General features: G+C 37.0%; 1 long non-coding RNA gene across 1 annotated transcript in view; it reads right to left on the reverse strand.

Annotated features, from left to right (window-relative positions):
* The window catches only part of LOC128120005 (uncharacterized), a 39479-nt gene extending 19914 nt beyond the window's left edge, over positions 1-19565 (reverse strand). Inside the window, exon 1 of the long non-coding RNA XR_008221749.1 lies at positions 19169-19565. This is a non-coding gene — a long non-coding RNA (uncharacterized LOC128120005). The remainder of the gene's footprint in view (positions 1-19168) is intronic.
* Between the last annotated feature and the right edge of the window lie 470 nt (positions 19566-20035).

Raw genomic sequence — 20035 nt, forward strand, 5'->3', positions numbered from 1 at the left:
AAATCCATATTTTAAAAAAGGTATTATTTGTTGGGAAATCTAGCCCACAGACTCGTTAGAAATTCAAATTAGGATGTTGGGTGTAAGTGAAAGGAGAATTGGCTCTCAGGAAAGAAGACAACAGAGCGCAAAATCACCCCAAGTTAACAAAGCTCATGGGATGACATTGGGTGAAAGCAATGAGTTCAGAGATAAAGCCATGGCTTACAGTTTCCCACAGAACACTTCACAAGGGACTATCAGCAGCAGTGAGACATTCGTAGACGCACTCCCTGCATAACTTGAAAGGGAGATGGAAACTTCCATAGAAGTAGTAGTATCATCTGGCTGGGGGAGCAGAACCAGACAGAACTCAAGGAGAAATGCAGGATTCTAATAAGCTGAGAAGGTAAACATTTATTTCAAGAAAGCCAAAGGCAAACGATAAGGAGAGAATAGGTAGCTAGCTGAAGACAGACAATGAGTAAGAAACAATGCCCCTTTACGAGTCTTAGCTTTCTTGTTTAGCTCTACAAGAGGTTCTTATATACAGATTATTTTAAAACAAGGGAGAATCCACAGAAGATGGCCACTAGGAAAACATCTTTGTCTTGAGATGGAGTAAAAACCAGCATTAATTTATTTGGGGGTTCATGGTGCAGGAAGATTCTTTTTCATATCATCACTTTTTCATTAAAATAAGACACACACTTATGTGCTAAAGTTCGGTGGGATCCTGGATGTGAGGACAACAGAGAGGACTTGGGTACTGTGTGGAAATTGGGAAAAAGGCTGATGACTTGGAAAAACATAAGCAAACAAATATGCTTCAGGACATTATATGGTAACGCTTCAGGAACTAAGGAGTATGTGATTATTAAAGAATGGGTTACTTCCTGTTGGGATTCCATTTGAAACTCCCAAAAATTTACTGTTGTTTAAATCTTACATTATCTCACACCTATAAATTGCGTAGTTCAGTTAACATGATAATTAAAATTACTGAAGAGTTACTGTTTGCCAAAAATACTCCTCAGAATTCTCCTATATCTACATGACAAATAGTTTTCCGTATTTTTTAAACTTTCATAATTCTGTTTAATAGATTTCTTTTAATTGTTAGGATGTTCTGGTTATAAAAGGCAAAAATAATCCTTTTATTGGTATGATTAGCAGTAAAACAACATTTTAATCTCTTGTTGAGAAGTGTGATTGGCATGTCCAGAACAATTCTCTTATCATAGTCTCAGTTCTGACACATATTCTTGGAATTTTTTAATGGGTGTATTATAAAATATTAGTTTTAAAACATATTTCGGCTGCTTAAGAGAGTGACCACTAGAAATACGTAGAGGATAATTTCTCTTCATAGATTCCTAGCATTTACTGCGGCCCTGTCTACTTCATGCTTATCTCATTTTTGTTTACTTGTTTCTTTGGTTCTTTGCTTGCTTGTTTGCTTGCTTGTCTGTGCATTTTGCTCCTGATGCTTGGAAATATGTAAATTTGCAATCGCCACATGGTATGACTTTTAAGAAGTCTGTATGAGAAGATAGTTAGCAGAACTAGGAGGGACAAAAGAAAAGGGAATAATTCAGGGTAAACACAATCCAGGTACATTGTGTACTTGTATGAAGTAGTCAAAAATAACTAGCAATGATAATTTTACAATGGTATTGACTTTGTTAGTGTTAAATAGACTTTGGCGTCAAATACATAATTTCAGCTCTGAGTTCTGCCTCTCATTAGGTAGTAACTTAGGAAAGTTACTGTCCTCCTTAGAATCTACTAAGATAATGAAACTTTAATATGACAGAGGATTCTACATCAGAACTCATGACATTTTATGCTCTCATAATTTTACCTCTATTTGTCCTAAAATGTAGACCTAATGGGTCCCTACTGAAGACTCCTCTTAATTGGACTCTCTTTTGAGGGAATACATTTTTATTTAGAGTGTGTGTTAGGGCCAGACAAAGTACCATATCGTAATTAGTCTGTTTCTCCAGCTTAATAAGCTAGGGCTGTTTGCAAAAGGATGATTACCAAGAAAACCGAAAAGAAAAATTCTTGACACTAGACAGAGAAAAAAAATTAAATTGATTATTCGCATACCATTTTAAAATTAGATGTCCTGCCTATCTGTTTCTGGGACTACTACACTTGGGCCAGAGACTATTTTCATGGCTGGGTTAAATAGCAAGCAGATCTTACTGGAAAGGCTGGCAGACCTGGTAATGACTTACAGAAGGAGACCGTGGTGCCTACTTGTCTGAATAACTTTAAGGACTTGGCAGATGATTTTCAAGGCCTTTTTAATTGTAGTCCTCAGAAAACTAGACGATAGCTAATGACCTCTGAAGTATGCTTTCCTTCTTGAATCTCTGAGAACATGGTCTTAGTTTACCTTAGTATGATATATTTTACATATGATGTGAATATGATTCATTCTAATTGCACATAGCATTACTGCCAAGGATGGCTATGGAGAGGGCTCCTAACTGTCTTCTGTACAAGGCCATGGCCCTGCCTGTTGTTTAAATTAGCCTTTCATGCAACTACTAACTCACGTCTAGTGATGATTCAAGCCAGAAACAGTAATTTTATTTATATGATGTCTTGCATAGAGGGCAGGCTAGTAAAAGAAAAGCAAATCTGGAAGAGACAATGGATTAAATCAAAGCTGTTTTGTACAAGGGATATATCCAGTGATGTATGCTTAGAAACTCTCCACAGAGGCTTAGAGGGACTTGGACAATATTAATTATTCAGCAGGCAGCTTATCCATTTTCAGAGAAGTCAGAACAATGCTTAGTAAACGAACGTTTCAGGAATAATACCATCCAGCTGAATGATACAGAACACAACAGCTTTAGCTGTCATGTCACTACTTTAAAAAAAAAAAGCATTTTCAAGGCAATATTTCATCAAATGGAATCAGTTCAGACAGTTCAAAAGTTCAGCATAAACATACTTCATAGCTCCTTTCAAAACGATGAAGGAAGGCTGAGTGAGAGAAATACTTACATCTGATTCCACTGGGATGGCAAAATATACACAGTGGATTAAATATGTTTAGCTCCTGTCTACCTTAAGATTTGTTCTCTTGCCTTACTCCTCTAAATGATGTCACTGACAGAAACTGCATTTCAAATCAGGGGCAAAGAGACTGACTTGTTGCTTGGGTTAGCAAAAACATGTTGCCACTTATTGAAAGGAAACCAAAAGCCTGTTTTCTTGAATGAAGTCATAAGTAATTTTGCCTGATGGGAAGGAGTCAGTTGAAAGTAGTATTTTAAAGGATTCTGGGTTTTGACGGATGTTAATAACAGCATGAGAAAAAGTTCTTCCCAGTCATCTTTTATTGCTATAGTCTGTCCTCAGGATCTAGCCTTTCAGAATGTGCTACATTCGCTTGGAGCAGAGGAAAGTTCTCCCACAGAGAAATGCTATGACAGGCTTGTCTTTGTTCATTCAGTGAAATGCTATTGGAATAGACTGTGTGAATATATCTTCAGATTTGGCGTTTCTATAATGGAAATGATGGCAATAATGTCGTGCCGTCTAGCATCTCACTTTTGTGGGAGTCACAGTATTTGGAACACTAGCATGTAAGTGGAAAGATGTTGTTGTTAAATATCTCAATGAATGTCTTTGGTTGGATTGATTGTGAAACACTTTTCAATCTTTGGCTCTTTATATCCTTTCAGAATTTCCTGGTGAGCCAGAGAAGCTGGATGAAAATGTAAATGACATTCCTACCACACTTCCTGCAGATGGCCTTCACTCCTCTTAACTCTATTAGCTAATCACCAGGGATGTCATTCTTTGAGTTTGAATTGATTAAAACTGTAAGAAAGTCATTCGCAACAAGCACTAAAAATTCATTTCCATCTTAAAATGCATCCTTGAGCTTAAAGTAGACATTAGACATGATGTTCTGGCATTTTGGGATGTTAAAGTGATGTGTTAGGAAATAAGATTTTATCTAAAAGGCAGTGGGAAGATTGAGGAATAGAAGTTTATGAGCTAGAGGGAAGTTTAAATGTAGTTTAATGTGGAAAAAAATGTATATTTTCTGATTAGCTGGGAAAAGGTTAGGCCTTGTAAAGAGATCTGAAGCATTCCTCAGTCTTTTTCATAGAAATGCAGTCCTAAACAGAACAAATTTTTAAAATGCTTCAACTTATCACTATGATATAATATATATATTTAATTATGGAAATTTTAGAACAATAGAAGTAATTGAAACATCAGGATTTGGGGTTTTTTTTAGGATTATTAAGGTTTCTGCCAAAGTTGATACAGAAATTTGTATAATGCCCAAAGTCTCCTAGAGAGTTTTGAAAATATAGGCTTATCACACAAATATCCAATTAAGAAAGAAAAGAAACTTACTTAAAAAGTAGCTAGGGAGCCAGGGAGATGGTTTAAATGATAAAAACACTTGCTGTGTAAATCTCACAATCTGAGTTCAATCCCTGAAATTTACTTAAAAGAAGCCAGCCTCAGTGACAAGCATCTGTAATTCCAGCACTTCTATGGGAACATGGGAGGTCAAAAGGCGAACAGGAGAGCCAGACACTTGCTTATGTAGTAAGAACCAAAAATGATGAGAGACATCTGCCTCAAAAGGTGGAAGATTTGAACAAACTCCTAAAAATCTGTCCTCTGAACTCCATATGAACAATATGGAATACATATCACTTCACACACACACACACACACACACACACACACACACACACACACACCTCACATACATATGCAAACAATTAGTAACTATTTTTCTAATTAAATATAAAATGCCAATGACAAGAATACTGACAAGATGGCTGTCCAAACTTTCATATTTTGAAAAACATGAGCAGTTTGAAAATTGAAGTTCTTCATATGTATATATACAGGTTTCTAAGAAAAAGTAGAATATAATGAGAAAACAGTCCGTATTATAACATTAGTGAAAACAATCACATAGTTTTGAATAGTTTGAAACCTATTATATTGCCTCACCACGTCAAAATTATACTCAAGTGTTTGTAAATGACACTTGTACTTTAACACACAGGTACACACACACACACACACACACACACACACACACACACACACACACACACCAAGGTCTATAAAGGCATGCTAACTATATATAAGAGCAATCACTGATAATCAATAAACATTTCAATACATAAAGATTAGGGACATTCATTACAGAGAAAAATCTGTTTCATCCTAGCCTATAGAGTCAGACAGAGAAGAGAGAACAAGCATCTTTCCAACAATTAAGACAGATGTTGTAATTTTTCTTTCCTATGACCCCCTGACCTCATCTAACCTCTGACCCTGTTCCTTTGCGTTATTCAATACTCATAGCCCCATTTATCCTATACACTCAGATCTGAGTTGATGTAAGCTGTTCAGGTTGGATACCTACAACAGAGTTTATTTTCAATAAGAATCAAGACATAGTAATAATATTGTGTTTAGTTTAAAGTACTGTTTCTGTCATACAGTGTGGCAAGTACATTAGGAGTGAACTATATAAGCAATGAATGCTTTGCAAATATTTCTGAGAAAACTAGTAAGGGCAAATAAAAGCTAGTATTTGTTAAGTATATTATCTAACATTGATAGCGAGGGAGAAAAAAGCATTTGTGCCTGCTACCAAAGAACGGTATCTTCTTTGTAGTTTATGAATAGCTCATGGTTATTGCCTACAGCAGAAGAAATAAATTGATGGTTTTATCTAATGTAGACATTAATAATTTATATTTGTTGAATACTTAAAATTCCTTAAAGCTATTTCATACATAACACCCACATGAATATTGCATATTATCAATAAATAAGTGTTCATCAAATGTCTCCATAGAACTGACATATCACAATAGAAGACATATGAAAATGGATAAAATGATCTATACCCTCAATGAGTTCTTTGTCTTTTCCAGTAGTCAACAGTATCTACATTGGAGAAGTTAAATGATAATTCTGTATTAATAATGATGCTGACTGGGTTCATAGTACCAGGTCTCAGATCCATTCTAAGAGCAATTGGACCATCACGCCACTATTACACATATGCGTCTTCCCTGTCATTATTGACATTTTAGTTCCCAGAGTTCACAGCTGATTAAGCCCATGGTTGACCCCCTAGAAGCCTCCACAGCATCTTCTAGCACATTGAAAGTTAGCCAATTTGAAATCATTTCAGTCCAGTTCCAGCTTGATTTCTCTATGCTTTGCAACCAAGGTATATAATGTCTTCAGCAATAGGTTCTTATAATCTAGCTCTGGTGGACAAGTAAGCAGAAAGATGAAAACCTAAACTGTGTGGCAGCTGTCTGGAGCAACTCTGACCAAAAACTTCTATGGCAGAATTCCATACTTGGGTCTGGGGTTTTTCATGGTATCATACTGCCTCCAGAAACCTCCCTTTTAACTACATGAAGTTGCCTTAATAATTTCACCAATAGTTAATATTAAACATGCATAAGATTTAAAATACAGAAATGGAAACAGATATATATTTGTGCACAAGTTTACATTTTCAGTATTCAAGATTAATAATTCAATTTAAGTACTATCTACATGCATAATCGTATCTGAAAAAGACATTAGGTGATTTGAGATATTTCTTTTAAATATAGTAATGGCTCTCTCAAAGTATCCCTTTGCCCCAAATCATGCCTTTCTTCACTGATTTTTTCTATTTATAGAAAATTTTTCTTTCTTTTCTTTTTTTTTTTTTTCAGAATTGAAACAGCCCTTGGATTTTGTCTTAAAGAGTATTATGGCTGATTTACGGGAACCTAGATCTAACACAAAGCATTTATCCACTGTTTCTGGCTACATTTTCGCTAACTGATGTCTGCAGAGTTCCTTTCCTGGCATCCCATTTAACAACACTGATCAAATCCCAATCAGCAAATTGCCTTTCCTAAAGAATGTCTGCAGCCTGAACATGTAAGATAAGATAGTAGAAGATGACACAGTGTATCCAGTTTGTCTACAGAATTCTTCACCATATGATCAATGACCACCACTAATGGAAATATGGTTTCAATTCTCCCTTTGACAGATGGTCTAGCCTTTACTCCCAAGGGATATGTTTTCCTCTGCCAACCTTTTTTCTTGAAATAAATGTGCTTGCATGTGAGACCAATTGAACAACTATATGACCCCACTGATGTTTTTATAAAGTACCACATCTGCTTTCATACTGAGTTTGTGTTTTTCTACAAAGACATATATATATATCATAGTTTCTAGCAAAGTATTTATACCTTTTCAAGAAAGTATTTTCAACTTGGATTTCAATGTACTCATTTCAAATTCAGAAGGAAAACATTCAAATTTCAATGTGCCTTCCCCCACCCCCACAACTAAGAGCTGTTATCCATCAACAGTCATGCAGATAATTTAGTGTAAGGTGGTTAATTGTTTCAATAGAGTATAATGGCCCTATATTTAACTATGACATAATTCAATCAAAAAGGATTTGGGGTCATCCATTATGCTGTCAAAAATCACTTTCCTCTTCCTGCCGCTAGGCCCACAGCACTTAAGTACTCAACTTGACAACGAAAGTACCCAAGCTACAAATCAGGTCCAGCTTTAGCAGGATTCCAGCATGCCTCTGCCCCAGAATTGAGGGTACTAGTTAGAAAATTCCCCAGGTTACTGTGGCTGCTATTCTGGCAATTTATCTTGTATTATATTTTTGTGTTTATATATCACATGCATATCTGTTTGGGATTTTTATTTTTCTCCCAGCTCCCAGCTGTCTAGACTTTAAATTTCCTTATTTCAAGCCTTACAAGCCTTATTCTCTTATTTGAGAATAGAACGTAATTGGAAGTAAGTTCTTAGAAATCAAAGTATGGATGTTTTGCATTCACTCACATAAAGACTCATGCCAATTGATTTGGAAACAATGCCTAACTTAATGGGACAATCTTGTTGTTTTGTTCCAATGGCCCTTTTATAACAGTGGATGGTCACAGTCATGGATGCAACAAAATGTGTCAAGAGCTGAAATAAATATAGTCCCAGTGTAGATATGAAAAAAGAAAGATCACGATTTATCAAAAAAGTTTGTGGCAATCAAATACATTTAGCAAAGTGAAGTCTTTAGATACATGCCCATACTTATACTTGCATCTATAGTTGGAGCCTCAAATATTCAAGCTGATAACTCTTATTTATTAATAAAGCATTTTAAAATAAAAATTTTAATTGATCTATGAACATAAGGCTTTTGATAGCTTGATTTTGCCTACTTGACCTATGGTCTATGTCCCAGCTCAGTCCTGGTGTCTATATATGTATGTTTTCGCTCAGTTTTCATTAATGTTACACAAGTTGGCTTAAACACCTATCTGGTCAATCAAATCTTCCTCAATTTACCTAGGGTCATTTTATTTTCAATTGTATATATCTCTATGATTATAGAGATATTAACTAATGCAATATACCACTAGGTTCTGAACTCTGGCTACACAAAAAAACAGGTAGTCGAGTTTCTTAACAGAGTAAATGGCCAAGACCCACACCAAACAAACTGAGATTGTATGTACAGAAAATCTTGGAAGCCGCACTTTTAATACTTGCTGGGCTTTGTGAAGAACTGCTCCCAAATATCAGGCATCACAGGAAGTATTTCTTGCTTTCCAGGGAATTATTGCCCTTCTAAGAGATAATGCAGCTTAAAAGAATGCCAGTGAAGTCTGGGAGACAATTAGAGAAAGATTAAAAAAAATACTGAGTGTGCATGTGTGTGATATTTTGTGTGCATGTGTGAGCAAGAGTGCAAGTACTTTCATGCCATAGTGCACTTAGGGAGGCCAGAGGATAACTTTGAGTATGGGTTCTTGCCTTCAACTTCGTTTAAGGCAGAATCTCATGTTCATCAGTATATAAATCAGGCTAATTGGCCTGAAAGCTTTCAAGGGTGCACTTAATCTCAGGCTACCATCTCAACGTAGACAAGTGAGGATTGTTCCCGGCTTTCCATCAGGTCTGGATCCAATTCAGGTCCTCACACTTCTGTACACAAGTGCTTTACCCATTGAGCCAACTCCCTAGCTGCTAGATGAAGTTTTAAGGCATGGGTTCTGGAGAATTCAGGTTTTTGACCCACTGTTGACTATATATGGGAACATTTGCGGTTTTCTGTGACACAATTGATTCGTTCCTAAAAGACTAATGACATAGTACCACTTAGGAGTTTTAAGAATGCAGTGGGGTGATATGGGGAGAACACTCTACGAAGCACTTGGCAAAGACATTAGCCACCAGCAAAACACAGCGAAGTACTTATACTGAGCTAACAATTCAAATGTTGCAGTCAGAAGTTCTACTGGAGTCTAGAACTGTGAAGAATGATACACAGTAAGTGGAAAGTTCAACAAAAGTCATGAAGTATGTGGAGAAATCCTGTATAAATTAACTAAGGCTGTGCGTGAAGAAAGGGATTTGTATGACTAGCTATAGTAACTGAGCTACACTATCAGTTTAAATTGTGCTAAATTGCTATTTTTACCGAATTCACCCCATATGTTCAGGATTTTATATATTGACTTTGAACATATTTTCTTATCACTTTCAGTTGAGATGCTTAAATATTTGTTTTGTACAAGGATAGAACTTGAGCCAAATGTTACTGAAAGGACAACCACCAATTCTCCTTTGTTTAAGACTAGGTTGCTGGGGAAAAACATATCATTCAGTACTAAAACCGTGAGTGACTCTGGAAGCCTAGAATTCTTGGTCAGCCTAGATGCTTAGAAAGTCTTTCTGACGATAGGAACCCAAATCATGACCTAAAGCAGGCCTCTCAGTATAAGCAGCTCATTACATGTACTAATGCCATCCAAATCCTTGTAGTGTTTACTATAGCTAAGCCAGTCTCATATTCTGCTGATTTCATGATCTCAGTTTTGTTTTGTTTTTAATGGTATTTTTTGGATTTATTATTTGCATTACTCTTCCTTCTTATATGGAATTACTTTCTGCAACTTATAACTGAGAATGTTATGAAAATGACCAAATCAACGAAGAGAATTTTAGAACAATGGTCATATGTTTCCCATGGTAGATGGCTTTGAACACAGCTTCAATGACTATATAAAGTATTGTGAATCAGAATACTTGACACCTACAAGCCAGCAGAGGGACAAGACGGTGATACCTCTTCATCATGGCTGAGGGGAAATCAGTGTCAGAGATCCTGGGGAACAGACGGGCCACTCATTATGTATTTAAGACTTAGCTTCTTTTAAAATAAGAACCAGACTGAGTGCTTAGAATTGGTGATTTAAAAAGTCTGAAAAGGAAATGTTTCTGCAAGGCAAAAGTGGTGTGTTTCCAGGTTCTGGGAAAATCTCATAGATGAATAATCCCTAAAAAAAATTAAAGATGCAAATTCCTCAAGTCATAGCCCTTTCCTCCCCAAACAAACCAACCCACCTCTCATGGATTATCTAATCAGCAATGCTTGCTGAAATACATTTAGCCCCCCCTCATTTTTCTCTCAGGAGAACATTTCCCGCACCGTGGCCTTTGCTGTTTCTTGACATATTTGTTTTTAGATGTCTGTTTTGCGATGCTATGGTTCAGTATCAAATCAAGGTTTGTGTTTGTCAAATCATTTTATTTTGAAACACAACCTTTAAGACAAGAATGTCAGAACATTTTTATTTTTAACTTTCCTCAAGGCGTGCAAACTATTTGGAGATTGTAGATCCTTTTCCATTTAGGGAGTTTATTTTTAATTTGCTCATATTTTTTTAATTAAAACATGGTCATTTAAAAATTTGGACAAAATATCCCTCAGCAGTTAGCCAAATGGAATCAAGAAATCCCTGTATTCGCCCCTTTTCCCTTTGAAGATTGGAAAACATTACAAACAGCAAAAACAGAGTCCAAACACATGATTATTGCCATTTCAAAAATAATGTTAGATTTTCAAGGGCCAAGCAGCTGAAGGTACACATATGTACCTAAAAACTTCTATTCTGTATTTTACTTTATTAATAACAGTGTAACAAAATTTTATTGAAAATTACTAAATTTATGCTCTTACCCTAGTGTTTTTTTTACTTTTATCATATTTTATCATTTTGAAACATTTTTTAAATTTAAATATATTTTGAAAAACTTAGTTTTTCCCTCACACAAGTCCTTCCAGATCCTCTTCCCCTCCTTACTCAGCTAACTTTAAGTTCTTTCTCAAAAAAAAACAATATAACAACACACATACTCAAAATCAGGAAAACAAAATAAAAGAACACCCCTTCCAAAGGAAAAAACACTAAAATGTAACTAAATAAAAGCACACACACACACACACACACACACACACACACACTAGAGTCCATTATATGTTGGTCAACTACTTCTGAACATGAGGCCTGCCCTCGAGTAGCTGATATACCCAGTGTCACTCTAATAGAGAAAACTGATTTTCCCTCTCTCAACAGGTATAAATGACAATTCAGTTGTTAACCCTTATTATAGTGGCAAGCTCTTCATTCATTGATTCACTCATAATTTATTTTCCTAACTATAGTAAAATAAAATACAATAAGATAAAACAAAACTATCACATAAAAGATGGACAAGACAAGCCAACAGATGGAAAAGAGCTTAAGAAAGGGCACAAGAATTCACACATTCAGGAATCCCATAAAAACCTAAACTGGAAGCCATAATAAAAATGCAGGCCTGGTGCAGACCTATGCAGATCCTGTACGTGTTGTTGCAGTCCCTATGAGTTCATTTGAGCTTTGCTCATATTTATTTAGTGGGCCTTGCTTTCTTGGTGTCCTCCATCCCCTCTGGCTCTTACACTCTTTCTGCCTCCTCTTCCATGCTTATCCTAGTTTTTATAATCTATATGTTCTTTCTTTTTATCTCAGTTTCTTCCTCCCTTGTTTCCTATTTTAACACAATCAATAAACCATTATTAGATAGTCACAGACAAGAAAAAGAAAGGTCTAGCAGGGCTGAAACAAGGTATGTCTCCAAGAGAGTTAGGGAATCCTGTCTTGTCATTGGAAGAGAGAAAAATTCATAACTATAAAAAGGACAAAGTCAGATGAGCTGTAGCAGGGACACGAATGTAGCTGTAGAATCTCTAACTCCAGACACTGAAAAATCCAGGGATCATGATACTCCAGTAGCAAAGACAAAACATTACAAAGACATAGCATTGAATTGCCGATCATAGGACCAGGTAAGAAAATCACACACACACAAACACACACACACACACACACACACACACAGAGAGAGAGAGAGAGAGAGAGAGAGAGAGAGAGAGAGAGAGAGAGAGAGAGAGAGAGAGAGAGAGAGAGAGAGAGAGATATCCTGGAATGCACCCCGCAGAAATTTAAAAATGCACAAAGAGGAAGACTGTGGCAAATAGATATAGTAGCTAGTCTAAAAGAGGATCTCAATGGCCAAATCTATGGTCATTTAGAAATGCTTAATGATAGGCATAGATATTATCCAACTGAGTAAAACAGGAATTCACAGGTACACGCTGGTAAGGAAGAAAGGGAGAAGAGAAGGGAAGAAAGGGGAGGGGAGTGGAAGAAATGAGAAAGGGAGGAGAGGAAAGAGAGGTGAGGGGGGAAAAGCTTTCCAAGCATCAAAATGACGTCTAATAAATATAGGAGAAATTATAGAGTTTGAGAATTACTAGTTGTCAACCATAATCATAAGTGAGAGCAAAGCATGGTGGCACACACCTATAAGCCCTTCATTCAGAAAGCTTTGACAGGAGAATTGCTGCAAGTCTGAGGCCAGCTTGAGATACATAGTCAGTTCCAGGACAACCTGGGCTACAGTGCAAGATCAAGCCCCCAAAATCAAAATAATAATAATGATAACAACAACAATATTAACTATGTTAAGGAATGCAAACAAATCTTATAAAACTTGAATGAATAATGGTGTGTGTGTGTGTGTATTATATCATGATTATTAAAACAAAAATGTAGCTATACAGTACAGAAACATTAAGAGATATTACTTTACTCAAAGAATCAAAGTTAAGGTACCAGTCATAAGACAAAACAGTCTCAGGTACCATCTGATAGATGTAGTGAAAAGTATAGTCCTCATGGCAAATTGTAACCCAAATCTAACAATGAGGGATATCAGAAAAAAATCCAAATTCTGAAAAATTAATTACTGTGTAATTTCAAATACCTTCAGGGTTTGAAGGACAAGAAAGGCCTGGAAACAAACATAGACCAAAAGGACCTGAAGAGGCACAACACCCATATACAGCATACATTTTTGGAATAAGCCTTTTTGTTTAAAATAGACCTCGATGTAATGGTTGGTGCAACTATTTTATAAGCAAACCATTGTGAGAATGTCCCTTAAAAATGTTCTGAAGTTTATAATTATTTCAATATAAGCTATCCAACTCTTAAGGTACCTTTACAATGAGAAAAAAATACATCTGACAAAAACTAAAAGCCGTCTGAGCAGCTACAATTCCAAGTGACCATTTAAATCAATGGTTCTGAAACTGTGAGTCATGATCCCTTTGAGGGTTGAACAGCCCCTTCACAGGAGTCACATATCAGGCATCCTGCATATCAGATATTTATATTACGATTCATAGCAGTAGCAAAATTATAGTTATGAAGTAGGAATGTAATTAATTTTATAGTTGGGGTCACCACAACATGAGAAATTGTATTAAAAGGTCCCAGAATTAGGAAGGCTGAGAACCATTGATTTAAGTCTTCTTCTCTTTCCTTCCTCTGTCTGCAGATATAAATCTCAACCATCAGTCTCAGGCTTTGATGCATGCTTTGCTAGACCTAGGTGCCTAAGATCACATTAGGCTTATATTGGAGCTTAAAAGTGTTCTGGGATTTTGTATTCTCATTTTGAGGTGTAGCTAGAGTTTTCCTGCCTGGCCCACAGTCAGGACAAATCTCTCTCACCCGCCAGTCCCACAGCCAGTCAGACCCGACCAAGTAAACACAGAGACTTATATTGGTTACAAACTGTATGGCCGTGGCAGGCTTCTTGCTAGCTGTTCTTACAGCTTAAATTAATCCATTTCCATTAATCTATACCTTGCCACATGGCTCGTGGCTTACCGGCATCTTCACATGCTGTTTGTCATCGTGGTGGCTGGCAGTGTCTCTCTGACTCAGCCTTCCACTTCCCAGCTTTATTCTCCTCCTTGTCCCGCCTACACTTCCTGCCTAGCCAATGGTCAATCAGTGTTTTATTTATTGACCAATCAGCAACACATTTGCCATACAGAACATCACACAGCACTGAGGACTGCTGTCTTGAAATTTTTTTAAAGGCTTAAATGTTTAACTCTCCATTTTCAAATTAATTCTTTCTAATCATAATAGGACAACGAGAAGAAACATCCTTTGCCACTCTCAGCCTATGCCACCTCTGAAATATAAATTTGAAGCAGACGTCCCAAGGGCTTTTACATTTAGAAAGTTTACTAATTATTTTTCTTATATCTTTGATGGAATAACTCACAAAAGCAATTTGAGGAAAGATGTATTTTGGTTTATACTTTAAAGAGATATAGTCTGCCACACACACCATGGCAGGAAAGCAATGATGGCCAGAACATGAGGTGGCTGGTCAGATTGTATCTGCACTAAGAATATAGATAGAGGCAAGGCGGTAATCCACTACTTGTTCCTTTTCATTCATCCTGGCACCCCAACCCATGAGATGGTTTCACCCACATCAAGGTAAGTCTTTTCTCTTCAGTTAAACTGCCCTAGAAACACCCACACAGGTACATCCAAAGTTACCTAATAAATGCCTTAGATACTTGTTAATCTAGACAACTTAACAGCTAACATCAACCATCATAGGTCTACCCTTTATCACATTGACATTGAAACGCATAATTCTAAATCATAACATGTGGACCACCAAGATAACTCAGAGGCTAAGGGTACTTGCTGCCAAGCCAGATGATCTCAGTTGTGTCCTAGGAACTCACAAAGTGAATCAACTTCCACAAAACAATTCTTGACTTCCCCACAAATATGCAGACCACACACACACACACACACACACACACACACACACACACACACACACACACACATAAAACTGTAAAAAATAAATATTTAAACCAGAATTTGTCTCCAGAGGCTCATGGATGTATCATAATGCTAAATGCCTTCACTCCCATTTAAGAATTCCTAATCTTTAATTATCCAACATTGTTCAAAAGTACAAAGACCAAGGTCTTTTTTGAGATTCGAGACATCTTCACTCAGAGCTTATCAGAATTTTAAAAATGTACATATTTCTAATAAATAATGGCGAAGAGTAAATATTCTCATTCCAAAGTATAAGAGGAATTTGGGGAGGCATAGCAAGGAAAAAAAATGACTCAAATAAAAAGGAAATACAACAGAGCAAACACTAAACCCTGTTGCTTTGTGTCCAGTGTCTGGGCCACTTGGTGGCATCACCTGCATCCTGTTGTGGTGCACCTAGTGACTCCACCCCTACAGTTTGGTGGTGTGCAGCCCGTGTGGCCTCTAAAGTCACGTGGCACCGCTGTATGCATAAAGATTCCTAGGCAAATACCTCATGTCCCAGGCATTTCTAATATTATAGGGTTTTCATTAAGACTTGGACTTCATCTTCACAGAATCAAACCGTGGCCTTTCATGTTGTCGTTGCTGTTGTTGTTGTTGTTCTTGTAGGGAATCCAATCCTGCCATACAATGTCCATCACCAAAGGCCTTCGACAATCTTTTTGAGAGCATCCATGACCCCATAACTCATGTGGTTTGCATCCCTACACATCCAGCATGAGTTAACCAGGCTGCCAAGTCATGCTACTAGTTCAAAATATCATCTGGCTCTTCTATTACAGTTTTTGAGGCCTCTGTGTACCCTTCTGACTGAACCTTGTAAAATACTTGTTTTTCCACCCTCTCCTGCTCCTCAGTCCTCCCAAAAATCTATTCTATTTCCCCTTCCCTGGGAGAGTCACACAACCCCACCTAGACCTTTTTCCTCCAACTAGGTTGCCTAGTCCAACCTTGATATGAGGGTTTAAGTCTAGTCTTATTGCATTTGTTATGCCATGATTGATTGGTATCACTGGGAGTGCTGCTCTTTTCTGAAGGGAAATGGAGGAGCAGTGGATCTGGGGGAAAAGGGAGGTTGAAGGGTACTGGGAGGAGGGAAGGTAGGGCAAGTTGTATTGTGTGAGAGGAGAATAAATTTCAAAATGTTGTTTTTGGACAGGGAACAATATTAGCGGCTCTCCCCTTTCAAAACACTTTGCATTGGTTTAAGTTGGAACCTTCAATGGATGGGGTCTTACACTCAAGATACCTTTTATACTGTCCCAGTGTACAACACTGAGTTTCTCTTGCACTGCCCCAACCTTTTTTTTTTTATAATTACAGTTGTGTTAACCCTTCATGTATGCAACTTTGAACTCCCCACACACACTTCTTTCCTCACCAAACTGCATACAATTTGTGGCTTTTCTGTCCTCTTCTCTCACTGTAGATCTAATATTGCATAGTAACCATGCCATAGTCCACATTTCGCTATCTTGAAATCTCCTCGGCCAAATCACAATCCCTTCTGAATTCCACATCACTCAAGATGCTGGCAAAATGTCCATACAGTCAGAATGTACCCTGAAGAGCCTTTCTACCTGAGTTCCCCAAAGAATCCCTCATTCCCATCTGCAACATCATGAACCAGGCTGCTTGCTGTTGTCTACATTTCTATCAGCATTCTGGTTTTCCACACTCCCACAGAATCAGGTCACTAAGCTCTGATTAAGTATTCAAGGGCTAATCTAGCCCAGACTTTTACCCATGCCTCCCAAAAGTAGCTTCTATAAAGACCTATAAACAACGTGGTCAGGTTTAGCATACTAACATTCTCCCAGCCAAATATGAATGTCTGTACTAGTTAGTTTTATCAATATATGACAAAAAAAAAAAACCCTGACAAAGACATTGTTTGGAAGGAAAGACTATTTAGACTCATGGGTATGGGGATACAGTCTACTGTGGCAGAGGAAGTCAAGATGACGGGAGTAAAAGGCAACTGCTCTCATTTAATCTGTATAAGAAGCAGAAAGACATGAATGCTGGTGATCAGCTCCTCCTTCTGTATTCATTCAACCCGTGATGCCAGCCTATGATTTAATAGCACCCACATACAATATGAGTCTTCCCTCTTCGTTTAAACACCCTCACAGATACACCATCAATGCTCTAAGTGTCCTTTCATTCAGTGAAGCTGACAGCCGAAGCTAACCACCTTACGATGTGCAGCAGTTTGACTTACAGGGTGTTTTCCATCTCATTCACAACTCTAAATGCTGTGCCAGTCCATTCATGACATAACAGTAAATGTTACATTTTACCCTTTGCCATCTGCACTGGCTTTCAGAGATTAGTCTTCCCAGGTTAGTTTCCCCTTTACTTCAAGGATAATAACATTTTACAACCATTGGTACTCATAAATGTTCTGTGGAAACTCTATATAACTATAAAATCAAACAAATCTATATTAAGTATGCAAAAGGTCATGAACTCACTAAAACTCAGTTACTATCACTTACTGTTGTAAGTCACATCTTGACACTACATCCTCAGTTTTGAAATTGAACGTATAAAATTACATATATGAGTTGAACTGGCTGCCAACCAACTCGATTTTGTTGTTGTTGTTGCTGTGAATTTCAAGGAAAAGAAATCATCTATCTAAGCCACAAATGCTAGGGAAAACATGTCTCAGTGAGTGTGCTTGGATAGAACACTGATAATGTGTTGCTTCCTTCATCCACTTAACAAATATTTACTGTGTTAGTCACTGTTTCAGATTATGGCGCTATGACAAAAGAATACAGAAATAAAATGAGATTAGACATCTGCTCTTAGAACTTTTACAAATTCTTTTTGAATCCAATATGCTTCTAGCACTTACCACTTTTATAGAATTATTATAGAAATTTACAGGCAGCATGTTTCATGAAGTCAGCTTGCCTCTTCTTTGGAGGAATCCTATTTTAAGCACAAAACAAAATATTCGGTTGCTATGATACTCGGTCTTATTTTAGATTTAATTATGTCAAATGGATGTTATAAGTATGGGTATGATATAAGAATACTTTAAGTTGCAGCGCCTTTACATAGAGTACACTATATTATTGAAAAATCAATGTTCATCAAATTAAATAATGAAGATTTTAACAAAAGTAATGTTGTCTCCCTAAAGCTCTAACTTCTTAACCATGGTGGTAGTATATTTAATCAAACCGAAAGGCAACTACATGACTATTTTTATTAAGGTTTACAAATAAAAGTAAGAATTGCATTGCTATTGGGCTACTTGTGATTTCTAAAACTATTTTTTAAGAATAAAGAAAATTGTCAAGTTGTGCTACTGTCTTGAAATTGGAAAGTAACTTTGCATAGGATATGACAACTCATCCTAAAGGGTCCCTGCTAAAATGTACACAAGTTGCCTTTTCCTTGGATGCCAAAACTCTCACAAAACAATCAACAAAAGTGGGAGCAAACTGTCCAGTAAGGAGGAACTCATAAAATTCGAATTCAATTAAATCACAAGTGAGAAAATAGCGGATGACATTTTAAATTTTAAAATCAATCTCTGCCCACAGTCTTGGAGAAAAAAAAACACGATTTCCAAAGTAGATTATCAATTATCCATGCACATTAGTCATAAGACAAGTAAGAGGTTCTTCTCCACCCTGATAGCTCATTTTGTTGCAAAGAGACACTTCCAGAATAGGTTATGCTTTTGCAAACACAGACTAGTCTCATGTAGGGCTCCATCTGCTCTCAGACAAAGCAGAACCAATGAAGCAGCCTCTCTCCAAAGAATATTAATCAGACTTGTATATAAACACCATTGCACTCCAATTTCTGGCAGTTTGGAGACCAAACATACAACTGGAAATTTTACATTTTTCAACATTAGTGGGGGGAATGGCAGTGGATGAGTAAAGACTTTCTTACATAAGGAGTTCTGAAATCTTTTTTCCCCTCCTTTTTTTTTTAATTAAGAGATTTTCTATTCATTTTACATATCAACCCGAGATTCTCCTGTCCTCCCTCCTCCCACCCACCCCCAACCTTTCCCCCAACCTACCCCCCATTCCCACCTCCTCCAAGGCAAGGTCTCCCATGAGGAATCAGCAGAGCCTGGTACATTCAGTTGAGGCTGAAATCTTCAAGGCAAAGAGATAAAGCTGCAGTTTTACCCATCTCATGTTTTTGCAAGCACCACCTCCAGTAATGTCTCTGGTTCAGAGCACAATTGATGGGGACTCCTCATTTTGATGATCAAAGCAAAGAACTCCTTTCCTCCTCCCTGCTGTCCTTCCGGGCTGTGAAGTGCAGGTCAGCATGGAGTCACTTTTCGCTGGTATTGTGTTTGAAATGACAATATGACTCCAATAAAAACTTGAGATCCAATTGTGTTTCTTCTTTCTCTTTGTGATAGCTCAGTGTTAAATCAAGAGCTGTGTAAGTTAACCTCCTGAGTCATGAAATTCCAATATATAAAAACAGGTCCTGTCACCCACTGAACCACATGGTAAGAGAATCAGCCCAAACCCAGACTTCTAAAGAAAGCACAGCAAAAACAATATAGGCATTGTCTATCTGGCACCCTCTTTTCATTGTTTTTTTTTATTTTCTACTTGAATTTGTAATTTCACGGTCTTATTCTGTTACAGTCTAACTAGAAACAACCTATCTTTATAAGTGATCTTTATCAAAATTCACTTAAGCCATCTTTTCTTAAGCCTGTTTTGAACAATATATGCAGTTAGCCTTTCATATCCTCAAGACTTCCCATGTTAGAGTCAAGCAACTGCATTTAGAAAAACAAAAAAACATCTAGGAGAAAAATTGTCTCTGCTGATCATGTACAGATTACCTTACCCCTAAACTATACAACATTTACATGGCATTTATGTTATATTACTTCTTATAAGTAATCTGTAGATAACACATATAAAGGATAT

The sequence above is a fragment of the Peromyscus californicus genome, unplaced genomic scaffold, assembly GCF_007827085.1.
Source record: "Peromyscus californicus insignis strain IS unplaced genomic scaffold, ASM782708v3 Scaffold_24__1_contigs__length_46423439, whole genome shotgun sequence".
Lineage (NCBI taxonomy): Eukaryota > Metazoa > Chordata > Mammalia > Rodentia > Cricetidae > Peromyscus > Peromyscus californicus.